This window comes from Talpa europaea, assembly GCF_964194135.1.
Source record: "Talpa europaea genome assembly, chromosome: 14".
Taxonomy (NCBI): domain Eukaryota; kingdom Metazoa; phylum Chordata; class Mammalia; order Eulipotyphla; family Talpidae; genus Talpa; species Talpa europaea.
This window is the reverse complement of record NC_140082.1, coordinates 74,673,631-74,698,658: the sequence shown is the minus strand read 5'-3', so window position 1 is coordinate 74,698,658 and position 25,028 is coordinate 74,673,631. Positions and strand designations below refer to the sequence as shown.

The 25,028-nt window shown below is 40.7% G+C and overlaps 1 pseudogene across 1 annotated transcript in view; it reads left to right on the top strand.

Moving 5' to 3' along the window:
- The window catches only part of LOC311184222 (patched domain-containing protein 3-like), a 40,936-nt pseudogene that overhangs the window by 12,369 nt on the left and 3,539 nt on the right, over positions 1 to 25,028 (top strand). The window contains exon 4 of the transcript in view: positions 1,879 to 2,813. The product of the transcript in view is annotated as a patched domain-containing protein 3-like (transcript). The remainder of the gene's footprint in view (positions 1 to 1,878; positions 2,814 to 25,028) is intronic.

Here is a 25,028-nt window from a genome sequence, read left to right as displayed (position 1 = left end):
GGATACCAGAGGTGGTGCTGGGAAGTGCTCCCCACTTCTTTGCCCACTTCTCAGCCTTAATGTCCTTCATGGCTTCATGCTCATGCTAAGCTGTTCTTGAATGCTTGAGCTTGAGCTTGAGCACTGGGCACAGATTGCAGCTGACATGGGCTCACAGGCCGGGAGTTCTCTTCTCTTTTTACACTCAAAGCCTTATCCTGGGGTGTGAGTGCCTGTCATTAGCAGGCACTGAGCTCTAGTTTACCAGGATTCCTTTGTTGTTTTGGCTTTAGCCACAGGTTGGGGTGGCGATTTCTCTGAATATCCTAGTCTCAAGTAGTAGCCTTTTCTATGGGGAGACACAGGTGACCTGACTCAGCTCTCCCTGTTGAGAGGTCAGGGTCCAGCTGTTCTATACTGTGAGCCTCCACTCAAGCCAGTAATGCTCATGCTGAACCCCCACCCCAAAGCTTTCCAGTTCCTGGCTGTCAACTTGCTGACTCCCTTATTCAGTGCATTGCCGGGTCTCAGGAGTCCCTGATATTGCTGTGTGTCAAACCCACAACTGTAGGGGTTTCTTTTTTTTTTTTTTAAGATTTATTTATTTATGCATACAAGAGCTGGGTTACAGGCCAGAGGTGTGGAGGGGTGAGAGGATTCTCACTGACTGAAGTACACAGGCAGACTGACTGAAATTCACTGCTGAGGGGAGTAGCAGGTGAGTCAAGAGAGGTCTGCTCGCCATGTGGGTTGCTCCCTGGCCAGCCAGGGGATCGAACTCGTACTGCAGATTCTGAGGATTGCTTCACAGGCTGCGTCTCAACCCCTTGCGCCACCAGGGAGGCCCAACTGTAGGGGTTGTTGTATAGCATGTGTCCACCCGCCACGAGTTGTGCTACCCTAATCTCACTACACAGAGTTTGCTTCATGTTTTCTCTCCCTTGGGACTGCTACTCCTCAGATATGCTGTGGAGGTATGTTTTTCCTTCAGGGGTTTTGGGCTTTGCTCTATTGCAATCTAGTTTTGTGTATCTGGAGAAGATAAGGCCAGCTTGCTAGATTCAGCTTGGGAAGTTTGAATGACATTATCTGGATATTAAAAACAGAAGAGCAGGAAAACTAGTGTGTGCATGCTTGTAAATGACACGGTGTCTCGCAAGTCATATTGCAATGATAGACTGATGCTGTGGTGGTCAGATAGGTTCAGTAACAGAATGTTGGCTGAAAGTGTTTGTGCATTTCTGTGAAATGGCTTATGAGAGAAAATGGTCTCTCAAGTAATCTAGTGGAATCAGGAACAGATTGCTAATCCTGCTTGGACTAACACGCATCCACCAGGTTTCCTGATCTCAACACTGAGGCACCACAAATGGAGAGGAGGAGTATACTGTGCTGTGTGGAAATAATAGGAATCCATGCAAAGCACAAGCTTATTACAGAGGGAAGAGTGCGCTCTGTTGTGGACTCAGAGACAGATTGTGCAAGATAAACAAAACGTGAAGGGACAAAGAATAAGACCTTAAGGGACAAAGGATCATTTCACTTAGATGTGGAATATAGGGAAACCAGACAAAGGGTCATACAAAGACAAACTTTCAAAGCAAATCTTGAAAGCTGACCTAGAGCTGAGACAGCCAGGAAGCAGGGGGAGGAGGGGGAGGGTGGCAAGAAGGACAGGGAGGAGAGCACAAGGACTCTGGTGGAGGACCACAGGTTCACTGGTGCTGGGAGAGCGAAGGTGGCCACACCTGAGGGGAGAAATTCTAGACTGTCAAAAACTCAACAAGGATGTAAAACAATGTTGCTTCATTCAAAAGAGAAAAAGGGGGAAACCTTTTGAATTGTGCTATTTACACTTTCATGTATATGAATATACATTAAGATTTATTTTTTTAACAGGTTTTGGCATTGATGACATGTTTATCATGATTTCTGCTTGGCAGAAGACCAACATCATGGACAGCGTACAACAGCGAATGTCTGACGTCTACTCCCATGTGGCGGTGTCCATCACCATCACCACTCCCACAAATGTCCTGGCCTTCATTACAGGGGTGATGACCTCCTTTAAGTCCGTGCAGTACTTTTGCATTTACACAGGAACAACCTTGATCTTCTGTTATTTTTGAAACATCACCTGTTTTGGCACCTTTATGGCCCTAGATGGTAGGAAAGAAGCGGCCTGTCAGCGCAGGCTGCAAAGGTCAGAGGGAAACCCAGACCAAAATTCTTCCTCGCTGATAAGGTGCTGCTGCCTCCCATTTACTTCTCTTCGAACTGATGAAGAATCGAGCATCCATCCAATGAACTTGTTCTTTAGAGATTATTTTGGCCCCTTTCTCACAAACACTAAGTCCAAGTCTGTGATAGTGGTTTTATACCTTCTGTACATCGCATTCAATATACATGGCTGTTTCCAGTACAGGAAGGTTTAGACCTTCAACATTTGGTAAGTGACGATTCCTATATCACACCCTATTTTAACATCCATGAAGAGCATTTTTCAGATTATGGTCCCATCGTGATGGTTATCATGACTGAAGCTATTGACTACCGGGATAAAGACACTAGGCAAACATTGGGGAAATGTCTGACCACTTTTGAAAACAGTGACTATGTCATTCAAAATCTAACAGAGTTTTGGTTACAAGTATATATACAGTATATGGAAGCCAACATCTTAGCTGTAAATGACAGAGATAGTTTTATAAACAACATTCCTGGTTTTTTAGTGCATATTCCAATTTTTACATGTGATATTAATATTTCATCATCACATGAGATTACTTCTTCCCGGGCCTTCATTCAGACCACGGGTGTTTCTTCTTCGCACAGTAAGAAGAACATGTTATTCCAATTAGGAAGTATTGCCAAAAGGAGTGAGATTCCCCTAATGGTGTATAACCCAGCTTTTATCTATTTTGATCAATATTCTGCAATCTTAGATAACACTGTTGGAAGTGTCATTGTTGCATCCATAGCTATGTTCATTGTTTCTTTATTGTTAATTCCCCACCCATTGTGCTCCTTGTGGGTCACTTTTTCTGTTGGGTCTGTGATTGTAGGAATAACAGGTTTCATGAGATTCTGGCATGTCAACCTTGATTCCGTATCCATGATGAATCTTGTGATTTGTATAGGGTTTTCTTTTGATTTTTGTGCACATATTTCATATGCATTTGTTTCCAGTTCTAAACCCTCAGCAAACCAAAAAGCAATTGAGGCATTGTTTTTGCTAGGTTACGCAGTGTTACAAAGTGCACTGTCAACAATAATAAGAGTGTGTGTTTTATCTGTAGCAAACACATACATCTTTAGGACGTGTTTTAAGATTATGTTTCTTGTCATGGTATTGGGGGCTATTCATGGCCTAGTTTTTATTCCAGCATTCTTAACCATTTTTTGAAGATTTGTTGGAATATCCACTAACAAATCAGAGGCCAATGATAGAATTCTTGACTGCCCCAACCCAGTCTGGTAAAAATGCTCTATTAAGGATAGTTGATAAACTGAAAAGAAAGGCATGTTTCCTTGATTTGGAAATCTCATTCCAAGCAGTTCTTTAAAATATCTTGAGAAAAATTAATTAGTCCCACATTAAAATATTTTTACTAAATTAAGAAGTGTTGTCATCTTTATTTTAAACTATAAACATTGATTGAGTGTAACCAGGCATATGAAAAAATGTTCAACGTCACTTGCAATCAGGGAAATGCAAATCAAAACTACAATGAGATACCATCTCACACCAGTGAGAATGGCACATATTAAAAAAACTAGCAACAACAAATGTTGGTGAGGATGTGGAGAGAAAAGAACTCTCCTGCACTGCTGGTGGGAGTGCAAACTGGTCCAACCACTATGGAAAGCTGTGTGGAGATTCCTCAACCTACTGAAGATAGAGCTTCCGTATGATCCAGCAATCCCACTCCTAGGTATTTACCCCAAGGACACAGAAACATTAAATCCAAAGAGCACCTGCACCCCTTTGTTTATAACTGCACCATTTACAATAGCTAAGCTTTGGAAACAACCCAAATGCCCAAAAATAGATGACTGGATCAAGAAGATGTGGTACATATACACCATGGAATATTACTCAGCATTCAAAAAAGATAAACACATGCAGTTTGCAGCAACATGGATGGAGCTGGAAGGGATCATGCTCAGTGAAATAAGCCAGAAAGAAAAAGAAAAATACTGGGTGGTCTCACTCATAACAGGAATCTAGAAAACCTAAATAAGGGACCAGGAAAATGAATAACTATAAGAAAGAAAAAAATCAAAATCAACAAACAACTATGAACCAGAGACATATACATTGGGGTGGGGGCGGGGAAAGGAGGGATTGGGGTCTAAATCGGGGTTGCAATTGTATGAGGAATATAAAAATAAAAAGTTTTATTTATGCATACAAAAAAATAAGAGACACTGGAAATGTAGGTAATGAATTATAAGTTTTGTGAGAAAGATTATCTAGAATTTCAATCATCAGATTAAAACTCCTAGAAAAATCGAAGAGGGGGCGGAGCAACATGGTGGCGAGGAGACGCTGCGAGTAAGATCTCCCATTAAAAAAAGTTAATAGGGAGGAAAAGCGGCAGGTCCCAGTGAGAACTGGGACACGGAAGATAAACGGACGACTCCAGCAAACTGCCCAAAGAAGAAAGTTGCCATAAAAGAGGACGAGAAGGGAGGGAAGCGCAGAACCCTGCTCCCCTCCCCCGCCCACAGAGGCGGCACTCTCCGACCGGCAGAGAGTAGGGAAACAACAAACCAAAACGCCCAACAAGAAAAACGGACGCAGCAAGTGGGACTGTGAGTGGAAAGGAACTATTTCAGCCACCACACCCCGTGAACGGGAGCTGAGGCGAACCCTGTAGGATCCGCCGCGGAGGTGAGCTCCAGGCGCCATTAAAGAGAGCCCCGCCCCCAGGAGGAGACCAGCACCAGCACACAGCCCCGGCCGCCCGGTAAGCTTGCGCGAAAGCAGTGCTCGGATTGCAGCTGCCCAGATCCCCGCGACTGCGACCTAGGCTTGTGGGGAGACGGCGGAGGCCCTCCCTGAGTGAGCAGGAACAAGGTGCCCAGGCAGGGGAGCGGGATTCAAAAGGCGCCATTCCCGCGCCACTGATCTGGGCTACAGCCCGCGTCCTGGAACTGAGGGCTTTGGAACTGAGACCCGGGCGGAGGCCCTCCCTGAGTGAGCAGGAACCAGGCGCCCAGGCAGGGGAGCGGGATTCAAAAGGCGCCATTCCCGCGCCACTGATCTGGGCTACAGCCCGCGTCCTGGAACTGAGGGCTTTGGAACTGAGACCCGGGGCACGAAATTAGGGGCGTGGGTTCCCCACGACGGTGGGGCACAAGGCGGACACAGCACCCCAAAGCCGTTGAGGTGTACCCTACCATCCCCGCTCTGCTCCCTGTCCCACAGGGTGGAAAATCAGCTCCCCAAGGGCTCTAGGAGAGATCTCTGGCGCCACCTAGCGACTTGACCCCAGCACAGGCTACTGAAGGAGCTAGTGGCCAGCTGGGGAGTTAGCCCACACCGGGCCCCTTCCGAACAAGTAGTCTGAGCCCACAGGGAGAGCGAGCACCCACAGCCGGGGCAGACCAGGCGCGCAGAAGAGTGTGCCTGAGACCAGAAGCGCAGGGAGTGTGTCCCACATCACCATTTTAGAACAGGGACATTTCTTCAGTAAAGACTACCTGCAGAAGGCTTCCTCAGGAGCCAGAGGTGAGCGGGGGAAGTTCGCCCACGCCAGACCCCCTCTGGCCTGCAGTCCAAGCCCAGAGGGGAGCAGGAACCCACCGCCGGGGCAGACCAGGCGCACAGGGGAGTGTGTCCCCACATCGGCATTTTAGAACAGGGACCTTTCTCTAGTAAAGGCTGCTTGAAACTGACAGATGACTCCTGGAAGAACCAGAGGGGAACAGAGAAGCCCACCCAAGATGCCGGCCAGTCCCAACAACACAGTGTCCCAACGCATACGGCAAATTAGAAAACAGACAGTAGGGAGGAGAAGAACCACACGCAACCTAGCAACTCTCCAGAGAAAAAGCACACCACAAAAAGAAAGCCAGCCCCCAGATTGCAACGACAATAACTTGGAAGAATTTCTGAGCCTTCCAGAAAGAGAATTTAAAATTGCCGTGATTAAAAAACTGACAGAAGTCATAAAGGAAAACAATGATAAGGGAAAAATAATCAACGATCAGAAGAATGCAATTGAGTCCCTAGAGAGGGAAAACAATGGTCAGAAGAAAGAAATTGAGTCCCTAAAGAGGGAAGTAAAAGAAATGCAGGAGATCAAAGAATTAATGGAAGAACTAAAGAATTCTGGGAAAAGCAATGAAAGCAGAATAGATGAAATGGAAGAACGAATAAGTAATCTTGAAGACACAGAAATAAAAAGAACCAAAACAGAAAAGGAAAGAGAAGTACGAAGGAAAAAGAACGAAGAAAGACTTCGGGAACTATCTGACTCCATGAGGAAAGGAAATATAAGAGTTATAGGAATACCAGAAGGAGAGGAGAGAGATGTAGGAACAGAGAAAATATTCAAAGAGATAATTGAAGAGAACTTCCCAAATGTGAAGAAGGAGCTGAAAATTGATATAAGAAGCAAGAAGAACACCAAACTTCCACGACAAAAGGAAAAATACAGCAAGACACATAATAGTAAAGCTCCAAGAATCCAGGACAAGGAAAAAATAATGAAGCTGGCAAGAGGGAAGAAACAGATAACATTCAAAGGAAAACCAATCAGGCTGACATCAGACTTCTCCGAAGAAACACTACGGGCAAGGAGAGAGTGGAGGGACATAGTCAACAGACTCCAAGAAAACAGATGCCAACCAAGAATACTCTATCCCGCAAAGCTCTCCTTCCTCTTTGAAGAAAGAATATGGACCTTCCCAGACAAACAGAAACTCCAGAATTTCATTGCAACTAAACCCCCACTCCAAAAAATACTACAAGGAGTCCTAAAGCCAGAACCTCAGAGCGACGAATAACAATGAAAGAAGGCCAAAAAAAAAAAAAGTTATTAAAAGAATAAATAAATAAAATCAAAGGAAAGACAAACACAATGGCAAATACAGATGTTAACATATCAATATTAACTCTAAATGTAAATGGACTAAACTCTTCAATAAAAAGACACAGAGTTGCATCCTGGATTAAGAAACAAAACCCAACCTTTTGCTGTCTCCAGGAAACACATTTAGCTACAAAAGATAAAAATAGGCTCAAAGTGAAAGGATGGAAAACAATCCTTCAAGCAAATGGACCAAAAAAGAAAGCAGGAACAGCTATACTTATATCAGATAAAACAGATTTCAAACTCAAAAAGATAAAAAGAGACCCCAATGGTCACTACATTATGATCAAGGGGACAATACTTCAAGAAGAAATAACACTCATTAACATATACTCACCAAACGAAGGAGCACCAAAATATATCAGACAACTGTTGTCCTCTCTGAAAACAGACATCAGAGATAACACATACGTAGTGGGAGACTTCAACACACCACTATCAACAATGGATAGATCAACAAGACAAAAAATAAGTAAAGAAACCAAAGCTGTAAATAAAGACCTAGAGCAATTGGGCTTAACAGACATCTATAGAACACTAAAACCCAAAAAAACGGAGTACACATTTTTCTCAAGCGCACACGGATCATTCTCCAGGATCGATCACATACTGGGGCACAAGACAAACATCAACAGATACACCAAGATTGAAATCATACCAACCATCTTTTCTGACCATGAAGGCATCAAACTAGAAATAAACCATAAAAAGAAGGCAAGGAACTTTCCTACCTCATGGAGATTAAAAACCACACTACTGGAAGACCATTGGACTAATGAGGAGATCAAAGAAGAAATTAAAAAATTTTTTGAATTGAACGACAAGGAGGACACCAATATCCTAAATGTATGGGATGCAGGAAAAGCAGTAATAAGAGGAAAATATATAGCAATAGAAGCTCACATCAAGAAACAAGAAAGAACGCAAAGAAACAACCTAATCTCGAAGCTCGAAGATCTAGAAAAAGAACAACAAAAAAACCCCAAAACCAGTAGAAGAAAAGAAATAATAAAAACCAAAGCAGAAATAAATGAAATTGAAACTAAAAAAACAATCCAAAAGATCAACGAAACCAAGAGCTGGTTCTTTGAAAAAATCAATAAAATAGACAAACCCCTAGCCAGGCTCACAAAAGAAAAAAGGGAGAAAGCACAAATAAACAGGATCATCAATGAAAGAGGAGAAATCACAACGGACACAGCAGAAATCAAAAGAATAATCAGTAACTACTATGAACAGTTATATGGAAACAAGTTTAACAATCTAGAGGAGATGGACAAATTCCTACAACTCTACAATCACCCAAAGCTAGATAAAGAAGAAATAGAACACCTAAACAGACCAATTACAATTAGCGAAATTGAAATGGTAATCAAAAGCCTCCCCAAAAACAAAAGCCCAGGACCTGATGGATTTACAAATGAATTCTACCAAACATTCAGAGACGAATTAGTGCCTATCCTTCACAAACTCTTCCAAAAAATTGAGAAGGAAGGGGCAATACCAAACACGTTCTATGAAGCCAACATTACACTAATACCAAAACTGAACAAGGACAACACAAAAAAGGAAAACTACAGGCCAATCTCCCTAATGAACACTGATGCAAAAATCCTCAATAAAATTTTAGCTATCAGAATCCAACAATGTATCCATAAGATAATTCACCACGACCAAGTAGGATTCATTCCAGGGGCACAAGGATGGTTTAACATCCGAAAATCAATCAACGTTATCCAACACATCAACAAAAAGAAATATAAAAACCATATGATAATATCAATAGATGCTGAGAAAGCTTTCGACAAAGTGCAACACCCATTCATGATAAAAGCCCTTGAAATTCTTGGGATACAAGGAACATACCTCAACATCATAAAGGCCATCTATGACAAGCCAACAGCCAGTATCATTCTCAATGGTGAAAAGCTGAAAGCAATTCCATTAAGATCTGGAACAAGACAAGGATGTCCACTCTCACCATTGCTTTTCAATATAATACTGGAAGTCCTAGCCAGGGCAATAAGACAAGAGAAAGACATCCAAGGAATCCAAATAGGAAAAGAAGAAGTCAAACTATCACTATTTGCAGACGATATGATATTATACATAGAGAACCCCAAAAACTCCACAGAAAAGCTAATTCAACTCATCAATCAGTTCAGTAAAGTGGCAGGATACAAAATCAACACGCAAAAGTCAGTAGCCTTCCTATACACAAACAATAAATCTGAAGAAGAAGAAATCAAAAAGACCATCCCTTTTGTTATTGAAACAAAAAAAATCAAATATTTGGGAATATAACAAAAGAGGTAAAGGACCTATACAAAGAAAACTATAAAACACTGTTAAAAGAAATAGAAGAAGACACAAAGAAATGGAGAGACATCCCCTGCTCATGGATTGGAAGAATAAACATTATTAAAATGGCCATCCTTCCAAAAGCAATATACAGATTCAATGCTATTCCAATCAAAATTTCAATGTCATTCTTCAAAGAAATAGAACAATTATTGATGAAATTCATATGGAATCACAAAAAACCCCGAATAGCCAAAGCTCTCCTGAAAAAAAAAGAAGGGAATGGAGGCATCAGACTCCCAGACTTCAAACTATACTACAAAGCCATAATCATCAAAACTGCATGGTATTGGAACAAGAACAGACATACAGACCAATGGAATCGAATAGAAAATCCAGAAATAAACCCACAGATTTATGGTCAACTAATCTTTGACAAAGGAGCAAAGAATATGCATTGGAGCAAAGAAAGTTTGTTCAATAAATGGTGCTGGGAAAAGTGGGTCGCTACATGCAAAAGAATGAAGCTTGACCACCACCTCACACAATACACAAAAATCAACTCAAAATGGATTAAAGAACTAGACATAAGACCTGAAACCATAAAATATATAGAAGGAAATATAGGCGAAACACTACGTGATTTGCACATCAAAGACATCTTTACAGACACATCACCCAAAGCAGTGATAGTGAAGGCAAAGATAAACAGCTGGGACTACATCAAATTAAAGAGCTTTTGCACAGCAAAAGAGACAATAACAAAAACAAAGAGAAACCCCACCAACTGGGAGAACATTTTTGCACCCAACACTAATGATAAAGGACTGATCACAAAAATCTGCAAAGAGCTGATGAGACTCAACAACAACAAAGAAAATAATCCAGTCAAAAAATGGGCAGAAGACCTTAAAAGAAACTTCTCTGAAGAGGAAATGCAAATGGCCAACAGGCATATGAAAAAATGTTCAACATCACTTGTCATCAGGGAAATGCAAATCAAAACTACCATGAGATACCTTCTTACACCAGTGAGAATGGCACATATTAAAAAAACTAGCAACAACAAATGTTGGCGAGGGTGTGGAGCAAAAGGAACTCTTCTGCACTGTTGGTGGGAGTGCAAACTGGTCCAACCACTGTGGAAAGCTGTGTGGAGATTTCTGGACCTACTAAACATAGAGCTTCCATATGATCCAGCAATTACACTCCTAGGTATTTACCCAAAGGACACAGAAACATCAATTCCAAAGAACACCTGCACCCCTATGTTTATAGCAGCACTGTTTACAATAGCTAAGCTTTGGAAACAACCCAAATGCCCAAAAATAGATGACTGGATCAAGAAGATGTGGTACATATATACCATGGAATATTACTCAGCATTCAAAAAAGATAAACACATGCAATTTGCTGCAACATGGATGGCGCTGGAAGGGATCATGCTCAGCGAAATAAGCCAAAAAGAAAAAGAAAAATACCGGATGGTCTCACTCATAGCAGGAATCTAGAAAACTTAAATAAGGGACCAGGAAAATGAATAACTATAAGAAAGTGAAAATCAAAATCAACAAAAAACTATGAACCAGAGACACTTTTAGGGGGGCGGGGGCGGGAGGGGAGGGATTGGGGTCAGAATGGGGGGCTGCAATTTTATGGGGAATATAACAATAAAATTTATAAAAAAAAAAAAAAAAAGATTAACAAGTCAAAAAAAAAAAAAAACTCCTAGAAAAATCTTTGATTATACTATAAAAGATTGGTAAATGAATACACACATATACACACACACGTTTGAAGGAAAATTAAAATAACCATGTACCTTTAAGAAAAAATATTGGGTGTAAGGTAAAACTTTCCAGATTTTTTTTTCTATTTTTTTCCTCTTATCATTAGTGTTTATTCCTGGAATTCAAGAATTTTCTATATTATATATACTATCACTGGGATGTTATGTTTATTGTACTTCCTATATGCATTGCTATGTAAAGGTTTGATTTATTATTACTTATTCTCCATCCTGGGACTTTTCTATGCAATTTCTTAATGGTATATTTGGATGAACTGAAGTTGCTATCAATAATTTTTTAAAATTTGGAAGAATTAACCACTGAAGGGGACTCCCTGGTGGTGCGGGCAGTTGAGCACCACACTGTGAAGCTGTCCGTGGCGTCAGCAGCGCCGGTTCGATCCTGGCCTGACGGGGAGAATCTCACATGGCGAAGCAGACCTCTCCTGTCTCACCCGCTGCTCCCCTCAGCAGTGTGTTTTGGTAGTCTGCCTGTTCTGCTCCCCACTCTGTCTCTGGTAAATCCTCTCATCCTTCTGTGCATCTGGTCTGTACCATGGTTCTTGTATAAATCATTAAATCTGAAAAAAAAAAAAAAGAATTAACCACTGAAGCCATGAGGTGCTGGACTTTTGTTTTTTGGTAGGGGTTTGACTGCTGATTCAATCTCCTTGCTAATAATTGATCTGTTTGGATTTTCTTTATCAGTTAAATTTGATACCTAAATGATACTTAAATGATAATGGATATATGTTTTATTTATAGATAAACAGATATAGATAATAAAAATAAGTATTGCCTAATGCTGCAAAGAAAGAAAGTGATATTCCTGGTAATTGTAGGTTTAAAACTATTTTACTTTTTATTTTTTTAACAATAGAGAATAATAATTCAATCTCTCTTATTACATAGATAATTGAAAAGCATAAATTCTTTCTTTGAAAAGGAAAAGGTTTTTTTTTTTTTAGATAATAAATTTTATTGTTATATTCCCCATACAATTGCAGCCCCCCCATTCTGACCCCAATCCCTCCCCTCCCGCTCCCGCCCCCCTAAAAGTGTCTCTGGTTCATAGTTTTTTGTTGATTTTGATTTTCACTTTCTTACAGTTATTCATTTTCCTGGTCCCTTATTTAAGTTTTCTAGATTCCTGCTATGAGTGAGACCATCCGGTATTTTTCTTTTTCTTTTTGGCTTATTTCGCTGAGCATGATCCCTTCCAGCGCCATCCATGTTGCTGCAAATTGCATGTGTTTATCTTTTTTGAATGCTGAGTAATATTCCATGGTATATATGTACCACATCTTCTTGATCCAGTCATCTATTTTTGGGCATTTGGGTTGTTTCCAAAGCTTAGCTATTGTAAACAGTGCTGCTATAAACATAGGGGTGCAGGTGCTCTTTGGAATTGATGTTTCTGTGTCCTTTGGGTAAATACCTAGGAGTGCAATTGCTGGATCATATGGAAGCTCTATGTTTAGTAGGTCCAGAAATCTCCACACAGCTTTCCACAGTGGTTGGACCAGTTTGCACTCCCACCAACAGTGCAGGAGAGTTCCTTTTTCTCCACACCCTCGCCAACATTTGTTGTTGCTAGTTTTTTTAATATGTGCCATTCTCACTGGTGTAAGATGGTATCTCATGGTAGTTTTGATTTGCATTTCCCTGATGACAAGTGATGTTGAACATTTTTTCATATGTCTGTTGTCCATTTGCATTTCCTCTTCAGAGAAGTTTCTTTTTAGCTCTTCTGCCCATTTTTTGACTGGATTATTTTCTTTGTTGTTGTTGAGTCTCATCAGCTCTTTGTAGATTTTTGTGATCAGTCCTTTATCATTAGTGTTGGGTGCAAAAATGTTCTCCCAGTTGGTGGGGTTTCTCTTTGTTTTTGTTATTGTCTCTTTTGCTGTGCAGAAGCTCTTTAATTTGATGTAATTCCAGCTGTTTATCTTTGCCTTCACTATCACTGCTTTGGGTGATGTGTCTGTAAAGATGTCTTTGATGTGCAAATCACGTAGTGTTTCGCCTATATTTCCTTCTATATATTTTATGGTTTCAGGTCTTATGTCTAGTTCTTTAATCCATTTTGAGTTGATTTTTGTGTATGGTGTGAGGCAGTGGTCAAGCTTCATTCTTTTGCATGTAGCGACCCACTTTTCCCAGCACCATTTATTGAACAAACTTTCTTTGCTCCAATGCATAGTCTTTGCTCCTTTGTCAAAGATTAGTTGACCATAAATCTGTGGGTTTATTTCTGGATTTTCTATTCGATTCCATTGGTCTGTATGTCTGTTCTTGTTCCAATACCATGCCGTTTTGATGATTATGGCTTTGTAGTAGAGTTTGAAGTCTGGGAGTGTGATGCCTCCATTCCCTTCTTTTTTTTTCAGGAGAGCTTTGGCTATTCGGGGTTTTTTGTGATTCCATATGAATTTCATCAATAATTGTTCTATTTCTTTGAAGAATGACATTGAAATTTTGATTGGAGGGCCTCCCCAGTGGCGCAGCGGTTGAGCGCTGGGTTGCGAAGCTGCCTGCGGCCTCTGCGGCGCCGGTTCGATCGCCGGCTGCTTCCCGGCCACCAGAGGAGGGTCCCACATGGCGTGCAGACCTCTCCTGCCACCCGCTGCTCCCCTCAGCAGTGTACTTCGGTCCTTCTGCCTGCTCTGCTCCCCGCTCTGGCTCTGGTGAATTCTCTCACCCTCCCGCGCTTCTGACTGTACCCAGTGCTTGTATAAACAAAACAAACAAGCCAGCAAACAAATAAATAAAGCATGCCTCTATAAAAAAAAAAAATTAAAAAAAAAAAAAGAAATTTTGATTGGAATAGCATTGAATCTGTATATTGCTTTTGGAAGGATGGCCATTTTAATAATGTTTATTCTTCCAATCCATGATCAGGGGATGTCTTTCCATTTCTTTGTGTCTTCTTCTATGAAAAAGAAAAGGTTTTGAGACTTCTCAAGTTCAAGATTTTCTCTAAGGGCATCTGACTACTAAGGGTCTCATTCTCCAAACTCTGCCTGGAGGATGCCCTAAACACACTCTTCCTGTCCAGACCATCTCTAGAGGCAGGTCAGGGATCGGCAATGACATCACCCACCAGGAGGAGCCACTAAAACCACGTCCTTTGTTAGGCATTTCAAACCCAGTAGGGAGAACAGATTCAAAGAATGCCCTCCGTTAGAAGAAGGAGGTGGGTTGAAGAGGGGTGGTTGGCAACACTTCTGCTCTTTTTTTTTTTTTTTTTGGTGAGAATTTTTTTTTTTTAATTTTGACATCATTGTTCATTTTTAAACAATATTTGCTCCCCCCCTTTCAGGTGTAGTCCCCATAGAATTACCTTCACCAATTATGCTCAGTGAAATAAGCCAGAAGGAAAAAGAAAAATATAGGATGGTTTCACTTATAGCAGGGATATAGGGGAACCAAATAAGACATCAGTGTAAAAAATAATAACAGTACAAAACACAACAAAACAGAAACAATTATAAATCAGAGACATCCTGCAGGGAAGGAGGAAGGACAGGGAGCAGAGGGAAGGAGGGAGGAGCACAGGGGACTGGGCTGAGGGTGCACTTGCTTTTTTAACAGCTGTACTAATAGGCCTTTGTCCTCGTTTTACATTCCCAGTGTGAAAAGTGAACAATTCATTTACTTCACAATTTGTTTTAAAGCACTTGCATTGTGGCAAACACTCTTCCAGGCTTTTAGCATAAACAATGAAGAAAGTGAACAACAGTCTCTGCCCGTGGGCTGAGGAAGAAACACTCAAGGCAGATACTCAAATCAACATATTAGGAAGTGATATCTGTCCAGGAGAAACCTGCCAATTACCGTGGAACCCAGCAAGGTCATGTGAGCCCTCAGCACCACACAGGGAGCTGCATGCTTGTGCGAGCGCTGATGGGAAGGCGGCTGCAACTTGTAAGGGACTGAGAAACGTGTGTTGTATGTATGTGTGTTAACATGCAGTGACTGGCAATTTGAAAAAGTGGGTAAAAAGAAGTACACTACTATGACATATCAATCATGATTACTCTCTTTTCTAAAAAAAACTTAGCATTGACATCAATTTTGGGGTATTTAAAAGAAACTGATTTTGAATTAAAATTCAAACGGCACTTAATTATCTTAACAGTTTTTTAGATTTGAAGTTTCACTGTAAGGTTTTTAGCTTTTCCTAAGTAGAAAAACCATAAAGTGAACTGACATTCTAGGGGGATTTCATAAGAAAAAGCCCACATCTCATTTCACTGTAACGAAGGTCATCACTCACTGGGGACTCCAGCCAGGCCCTGCAGATCTTCAGCACAAGCTGGCTGTGCTGAAGCAAAATCCTAAATGCAGGAACCATTCAATTTCTCTATGGAGAGCGACTTTTTTGAAAGGCAGAGGAGGAAAAGGAATTCCATAATGTGACACAACCAAATGCAACCAAAGGGAAATTGTTCCTCAAACTCAAAGTCTGTTCCCTAAGCATTTATGGAGAATCAGTTTATCAGACACTACAAACACATGGAGGTGGGCTTACTTCAGGGAAACACACAACTATATCAGTAACAGCAAAATAGAGTCAAGGAGCGTGTGCCTACGCTTGGCGTGAAAGCAGGTGATGGACAATGTTTTGTACAGCTTTGTCCAACACCCAGGGGTTTTCTTAAAGAAATCCGAATGATGCCACTTTTTTTCCTCCTCTGTTGCAGTGTTGTTCCAATAAAATGATTCTCATCCACTCAAAGGTTTAGGTTGAGTAAACCCATGTGACTATCAAATCATCCAAATAATAACTATCACCACTGAGATGATGAGAAAATCATCAAGATAAGGATTTTAAAAGACCCTGAATGGAAAGAAATTTAATATAGTTCTATTTTTTCTTTCTCCAAAACAACAAGAAGAATAAGAACAACAACAAAAACCAACTATAATCCAGGTGTTAAACTACTATAGAAATAGTAAAAGAAATGTTAATAGGAAAAATGTACCATTCATCAATAAAATCCTAAAGCCAACTAAATCTTGAGCCAAGAATCAACTGCAGGCCATGATGAAGATGTAAAGAATTTTTTTTGTTGTTTATTAAAGAAACAGATATTTGAATGAATGTAAGACGTTCTTAGTAAGTACGCACAATTTTTAAAGAGATGTTACCAGTAGCGGTGACAGCCATTCTCTCTCCTTCTCTCTCATAGGATGGAGAGAGATGGAGAGGGAGAGAGATTACACACTTGATTCCTGAATTTACTAATACTTCAATGTTTTATTTTCTGTTTTTCTCTTTTTACTGAATTATTTCTTCTTAAGACATATTTTATTCTCTGAGATGTGCAACCGATGAAATCATACAAATACATGAACAAACCTGGGCTCTCTCCCTCATTTTCTATCTTCTCCCCATATTAATTCTCTCTCTAATGCAGTCTTTCAAAATGTTATTCAAATAACAGGCTACCAGATAATGTTCCCTGTAAAAGTGTACCTGCATCTTTCATCTCCTCTGATGGAAATTTTTTGTGAGCGCGTGCCTAAGCTAGGAGCCCGAGAGTCAAAGAGGAGGCAAAGTATTATGAATTTTTCTGATTGCTGAACAAGAAATATGATCCATTTCGTACACTATTTGTGCTGTTAAAGTGAAGGTCATATCACTTCTGGAACATAAAATAAATTTAAAAGCAAACAAAAGTTTATGTGAATACTTTTTTTGGTTTATTAAAGGAAATACATTTCCGAGGCCTTTCACCAAGAATTTATTAGTGATAAAATGGAAGCTAGTGCACCATACCATCTTTGCTAGCAAGTCAAGAATAAGTATGATCTATAACTTCAATACCCTTTTCAACAGTTTTTACAGATTTTCCCAACCAATTGGTGGTTTGTTTCAGCCCCACACAGACAAATGTATTTGTATAAGACGAGCTGATGTCCCACAGCCCTTTTCTTATTTACTAGCGGACATGGGATGCCTGTGTAGAGTTTCAGGTTAGCTTCAGAATGTTGAGGAATGTTTTGTTGCCTAAGAAAAAGTCTTTATTTTCTTTATATAATTTCTGCTCCCAATTGAGTCGCTGTTGCATTTTAAGATCAAAGACTTTCAGCAGGTTGTTTTTCTAGGTGAAAACACTACATGTCACATATGTTTTCTTCACTTTGTCCCCATTGAAAGTTTCTAATCAACAGTGGCTATTGGCTTCATCTGGCTAAGTCACCCCCAGGTGACAAGAGGAAGAATCTTCTGGTCACTGATGGTGGCAAAAGGGTGAATGTCTAAGTGCCAGGATTAACTTAAGACACATTTCCCTGTAGATTACTATGGCGATTCCAGGTTTAGCTCTGCTGGGAAGTCATTGTATGCGTATTCTGAACAAAGTTTTGAAGTACCTAAATTATCTGTTCAGAAGAATAGAGACAATAACTCTACATGTGTCTTTTAAAGAGAGCAGAAGTAGTTAACCTCCCTAAGATCATCCTCAGGGCTTCCTCTCTCCCTATCACCTCTTTTCTTGGCCATCTCCAGCCTCAGGCCTGCACAGACTATTGCCACTTCTTACAGAGACAGTGTCTATGGGTAAGAGATGAAATTATTTTATCTACTGCCACAGTAACCTGTTTTATTCCCTAAATACCTCAGACCATCTGGCCTAAAGACAAAACGGCAAAATCCAAAGGGAAGGATCATCCTATACTTATTCACAATCAGGAGGCATGGACCTCAACAGACTTTGTGGTGTGATATTTAATCTGCAGTGTATGAATCTCCTAAGGTGAGAGCTACTTTAAGCTAGACATGGGACATCTTAGTGGGTTTTAAGTGTCATTGGTTATAGCTTTTTGAACACATATTATTACACTGAAGGTAACTGAAGATGAAGAAATGAGGAGCTATTTGAAGATCAAAGCTTCTATGGCAGGAGCCTGACCTCCTGTTAGGTTTGGAAACCCATGGGGCCTCTTTGTGAAACACTGCATTTAAAATTAAAAAATGCCCTTTAGAGAATCATTTAGCACAAAGTTCATTGTGAAAACAGAAGAAAATAAATGCTGATGCTGATAGCAGGGAAGGGGCGGGCTAGTGTCAGGACCCTTCTTTCCATGAGGTCACACATTCCTTCCCAATGGGTCTGTTTGTACACTCCCCTCCTTCCTTGCTCTAGCAGAGAACTCCTCCTCAGCTTTCTTAAGGCAATAGTTATGTGCTAGTCTTACCACCAGGAGGAAAAGTCACCCCCTACTCACCATTCATTCCACCGGTACATTGCCTGCACAATGTCAAAGAATGCATCAGAGAGAGATCAACATGGTAGAGGGGAAATACTGCGAGTAACTCCCATTAAAAAAAAGTTAATAGGGAGGAAAAATGGCAGGTCCCTGCGAGAACTGGGATGCGGAAGATAAACCAGGGTGATTCTGGCAAACTGCACGAAGAAGAAAGTTGCCATAAGAGGACTAGAAGGGAGGAAAGCTCAGAACCTGGCTACCCTCCCTGACCCACAAAGTCAGCACTCTCTGACCAACAGAAAGGAGGAAAACAAACAAACCAACAAAAACAACCAGCAAGAACAAACTACACATCAAGCAGAACTTTGAGTGGAAAGAAACTATTTCAGGCACTGCACCCTATGAACTGGAACTGTGGAAAACTGGGCAGGAATCACCGCAGAGGTCAGCGAATGGCTCTTGCGCCATTAGAGGAAGGTAAAGACTCCACGGAGACCTACACATAGCCCAAGGCCAGCTGGTAAGCTTGTGTGGAAAAGCGGTGAGCTGGAAAAGCCTATGCGGTTCCCAGCTGCACAGGTCCCTGCACCCGCAGGGAGATGAGCGGGAGCCCTCATTGAGGTGAATGTCCCTCACCGAGTAATCAGAAACCAGGCGCCCGCACATGGGAGCAGGGTGCAAAAGGTGCCATTTCTGTGGACACTGAACTGGGCTACAGCCCACATCCTGGATCTGAGGGCTTTGGAACTGAGAGCACAAAATTTGGGGCGCAGAATACCCACGACAGTGGGGCACAGGGCAGACACAGCACTCCCGCGCCATTGAGGCTCTCCACGCCACTCCCACTCTGTTCCCCTGGACCCACGGGGGGGGGGGGGGGGGGGGGGGAGACAGTTCTGGAAGGACACTAGAAAAGATCTCTGGCGCCACCTAGTGACCAGAAAAAAAAATCACCAACATCCTGATAGTTGGAAACCAAGAATCCCAAAAACACCCTCAGGCTCTGAGAGAGGGTGGGCAGCTCAAAAGGGGGGTAAGGAGGGAAATAAGGAGTGGAGCAAGACCCCATCCTAGAACTGAGAGCCAGCCGCAGGATCCGGGGTGTGGGGCATGCCATAACAGCGGGCACTGCACAGGGTGACAGCCGGCATTTGGATTTGATAGCCCTGGAACTCAGACCTAGAGTGCAGAAGTCAGGGCATGGAATCCATACACCTGTGGGCACAGTACCGGGTGAACACAGAGCAGACACAGCACAGCTTGAATAAGAGCCCCTGTGTTGAGGTGCTCACCTAGGCACCCCTCCCCACCTCCTCCGTTTCTCAGAGAACCACTGGGAAAAAGCACAGATCAGCAAGTACGGATCTCTGACGCCACCTCGTGACCGGAACAAAATCACCAACTAGTTGATTCCCTGTTGGAACAGTAAATACAGAGAGAGGGAACTGTAAGGGACAGTGCCCAGCAACACAGCATCAACACCCTGGTGGAGTTTAGGCCTACCAGTGCTGGTCTCTGTCTGGTAAACAGTTTCTAGCACCCCTAAAGGAGCACTCCAGAGAGATGCCTGCCAACACCAATGGCAAGACCTCCCAACGCACAGAACTAATTAGAAAGCAAACAACAGGGAGAATTAAAAATATAAATAACCAAGTTAGCCCACAGGAGAACACACCACAAAAAGAAACACAGTCACCAGAGCTCAACGATGACATGGAAGAACTCGGCCTATCAGATAGAGAATTAATGATCATCATGATTAAAATGCAGAAAGAAAACAAAAAGGAAAAAAAAGATTTGAGACAAATAATCACTGAACTTAAGAATGAAATTGAGACATTGAGAAAGGAAAGAAAAGAAACACAGGAGATTAAAAGATTACTAGAGGAGCTAAAGAACTCTGGGGAAAGCAATGCAAACAGAATCAATGAAATGGAAGAACAGATCAGTGGCATTGAAGATACAGAAATAAAAAGAGCCAAAAGAGAAAAGGAGAGAGAAGTGCAAATGAAGCAGTTTGAGGAGACTCTTAGACAATTATCAGGCTCCATGAAGAGAGGAAATGTAAGAGTCATAGGCATTCTGGAAGGTGAGGAGAAAGACAAAGGAACTGAGAAATTATTCAAGATGATAATTGAAGAAAACTTCCTAAGCATAAAAAAGGAGATGAATATAGACATACAAGAAGTGAGAAGAACTCCCAATTACCACAATGAAAAGAAAACTACAGCAAGACACCTAATAGTAAAGCTTGCAAGAGTCCAAGACAAGGAAAAAATAACGAAACTGGCAAGGGGGAAGAAACAGATAACTTATAAGGGAAAACCAATCAGGTTAACTTCAGACTTCTCCAAAGAAACATTATGGGCAAGAAGAGAATGGAGTAACATATTCAGCAAACTTCAAGACAGCAAATGCCAACCAAGAATACTTTACTCTGCAAAGCTCTCCTTCCTCTATGAAGAAAAAATATGGACCTTCTCAGACAAACAGAAATTCCAGAAATTCATTACAACTAAACCCCTCACTCCAATAAATTCTACAAGAAGTCGTAAAGCCAAAACCAAGAGAGGAATTAACAAGAAGAACAGAATAAAGCAAGGAATACAATCACAAAAAAGACAAACAAAATGGCAAACACAGATGCCAACATATCAATATTAACTCTAAATGTAAATGGATTAAACTCATCAATAAAAAGACACAAAGTAGCAGGCTGGATTCAAAAACAAAATCCAACCTTCTGCAAAATCCAACACATTTAACCACAAAAGATAAACATAGATTGAAAATAAAAGGTTGGAAAACAATCCTACAAGCAAATGGACCAAAAAAGAGGCAGGAACAGCTATACTTATATCAGATGAAACAGACTTCAAATTAAAAAAGGTAAAAAGAGACATAGACGGACACTACATTATGATCAAGGGGACAATACATCAGGAAGATACAACACTCATCAACATATACTCACCAAATGAAGGGGCACCAAAATATATTAGACAATTATTACCAGCTCTGAAAACAGACATTAAATACATATATACTGGGAGACTTCAACACCCCACTCTCACCAATGGACAGATCAACGAATAAACAGACAAAAAATAAACAAAAACACTAGAGCCTTAAATAAAGACATAGAACTCATGGACTTAACAGACATCTATAGGACACTGCACCCAAAAAAATATGAGTACACATTTTTCTCAAGTGCACATGGATCATTCTCCAGAATCGATCACATACTGGGCCACAAGACAAACATCAACAGATACATGAGGATCAAAATCATTCCAACTATCTTCTCTGATCATAAAGGCATCAAACTAGAAATAAATCATGAAAAAAAAAAAACAAGGAACCCTCCCACTTCATGGAGATTGAAATCCACACTACTGGAAAAACACTGGACTAATGAGGGGATCAAAGAAGAGATTAAAAAATACTTTGAGTTGAACGACAAGGAGGATACCACTTTCTAGAATGTATAGGATGGAACAAAAGCAGTAATAAGAGGAAAATATATAGCAATACAGGCTCACATCAACAAACAAGAAAGAACTCAAAGAAACAACCTAATCTCACATCTCAAAGAGCTAGAAAAAGAACAACAAAAAAACCCTACAGCCAGTAGGTGAAAGGAAATAATAAAAATTAAAGCAGAAATAAATGAATTGGGGATTAAAAAAACAATCCAAAAGATCAATGAAACCAAAAGTTGGTTCTTTGAAAAAATAAAACAAAATAGACAAACCTCTAGCCAGGCTCACAAAGAAAAAATGGGAGAAAACACATATAAATAGGATTACAAATGAAAGAGAAGAAATCACCACAGGCTCAGTAGAAATCAAAAGAATAATCGAGATTACTATGAACACCTATATGCAAAAAATTCAACAACCCAGAAGAGATGGACAAATTCCTAGAACGATATAATCATTCAAAGCTGGACAAAGAAGAAATAGAACAACTAAACAGACCTATTACAAGCAGCGAAATTGAGGCAGTAATCAAAGCACTCCCCAAAAACAAAAGCCCAGGTCCAGACGGCTTCACAAATGAATTCTACCAAACGTTCAACAGTGAATTAGTGCCTATCCTACACAAATGCTTTCAAAAAATTGAAAAAGAAGGAATACTAACAAATACATTCTACAAAGCCAATATTACACTAATACTAAAACCAAACAAAGACAGCACAAAAAAAAAGAAAATTACAGGCCCATCTCCCTAATCAACACTGATGCAAAAATCCTCAACAAAATCCTTGCCAACAGAATCTAACAATGCATCAAAGAGAGAGTACACCATGATCAAGTGGATTCATCCCAGGGGCACAAGGATGGTTCAACATATGAAAATCAGTAAGTGTAATCCAACACAACAACAAAAAGAAAAATAAAAACCATATGATCATATCAATAGATGCTGAGAAAGCATTCAACAAAGTCCAGCATCCATTTATGATGAAGGCCCTTGAAGTTCTCAGGATAGAAGGAACATACCTTAACATGATAAAAGCCATATGCGATAAACCCACTCCAACATTATTCTCAATGGCGAAAAGCTACAGTTTGGTATTGAAACAAAAACAGACACACAGACCAATGGAACTGAATAGAGAGCCCAGAAATAAAACCACACTTATATGGACAACTAATCTTTGACAAAGGAGCAAAGAATATTCAGTGGAACACAGACAGTTTGCAGCACTATACCTCCACATGCAAAAAAATGAAACTAGACCACTACCTCTCACTGTGCACAAAAATCAACTCAAAATGGATAAAAGAACTGGACATAAGACCTGAAACCATAAAATATATAGAAGAAAATAAAGGTAAAACACTACAAGACATATCTCAGAAACTTCTTTAAAGACTCATCACCCAAAGCAGTGATAGTGAAGGTAAATATATATACCTGGGATTACATCAAACTGAAAAGCTTCTGCACAGAAAAAGAGACATTAATCAAAACAGAGAGATAATGCACTTATTGGGAAAAAATCTTTGCACTCCATCCAGCTGATAAGGGACTGATCACAATGATATACGAAGAACTCACATGGCTCAACAAAAACAAAATAAACAATCCAGTCAAGAAATGGGCAGAAGAACTCAAAAGACATTTCTCCAAAGAGGAAATGCAAATGGCCAACAGGCATATGGAAAAATGTCCAACATCCCTGATAATCAGGGAAATGCACACTGAGATACCACCTTACACTAGTAAGAATGGCACATATAAAAAAAACAAGCAACAACAAATGTTGGCGAGGCTGTTGTGAAAAAGGAACTCTTCTACATTGCTGGTGGGAGTGCAAACTGGTCCAACCATTGTGGAAAGCTGTCTGGAGGTTACTCAGTCTACTAAAAATGGAGCTACCATATGACCCGGCAATTCCACTCCTAGGGATCTACCCAAAGGACACAAAAACAGTGATTCAAAAGAGCACCTGTACACCTACGTTTATTGCAGCACTATTTACAATAGGTAAAACCTGGAAACAACCCAAGTGCCCCAAAATAGGTAACTGGATCAAGAAGATGTGGTATCGATACACAATGGAATATTATTCAGCAATCAAAAAAGATAAGCTCATGTCATTCGCAGCAACGTGGATGGAGCTAGAAGGAATTATGCTCAGTGAAATAAGCCAGAAGGAAAAAGAAAAATATTGGATGGTATCACTTATAACAGGAATATAGGGGAACCAAATAAGACATCAGTGTAAAAAAATAATAACAGTACAAAACACAACAAGGCAAAAACAGACAATTATAAACCAGAGACATACTGCAGGGGAGGAGGAAGGAGAGGTGTGAGAGGGAGGGAGGGAGGAGCACAGGGGACTGTGGTGATGGTGCATGTGTGCCTTAGGGAAGGAAATTTTATGGGGACTCAATCTTAGGGGGTGGGGGGAAGCAAATATTGTCCAAAAATGTAAAAAATGATAAATGTTAAAATAAAAAAACCTGAAAATAAAAAAAGAATGCAACAGTAAATCTTCAACCTTCTCCTTTTTAGACTGTTGGAAGCGTCCAGTACCTTAGGTAACCAGGTTTCTCTCGCCGTTGTTCTCAGTTGAAATTATCAGCTGAAACATTAATATAACGTGGAAGCCCTGGGCACTCAGAGGGCTAGAGCAAGAGGGCCTGTGAGAACCAGCGAGGCTGAGAACGAATGGAAACAAAGACCATGTGACCAGGAATACTGGACCATGGTGGCAAAGGACACATGCACTTGCGAAGTCAGCAGTAAAGCTGTGGGTGTGGCTCTGAGAGCCATTCCCCACAGGGTGTGAAGGACACGTGTGTGGGGATCCCTGGACCCGAGGGGCCGGTGCCAATAATTTGACAAGTTTTCAACTGAAACTTCAAATCACATTAGGATAATGTCTTCTCTAATTTACATATTCCTGTACTTTAAAGTGTTTCCTTTTCTAATATTCATAGTTGTCTTTGTAAGTCAGTCCTATTTTTTAATTATTTGAAATGGATGCTCAGATTGCCAACATAAATGCTAACTTTTCAGATATTACTCCTCCTTGTCACACCAAGAATGGAGAACTCTCTCTCTCTCACTTCCTTAAGCCCCACAGGAAGATCAACAAGGTAGAAATTATGTTTAAA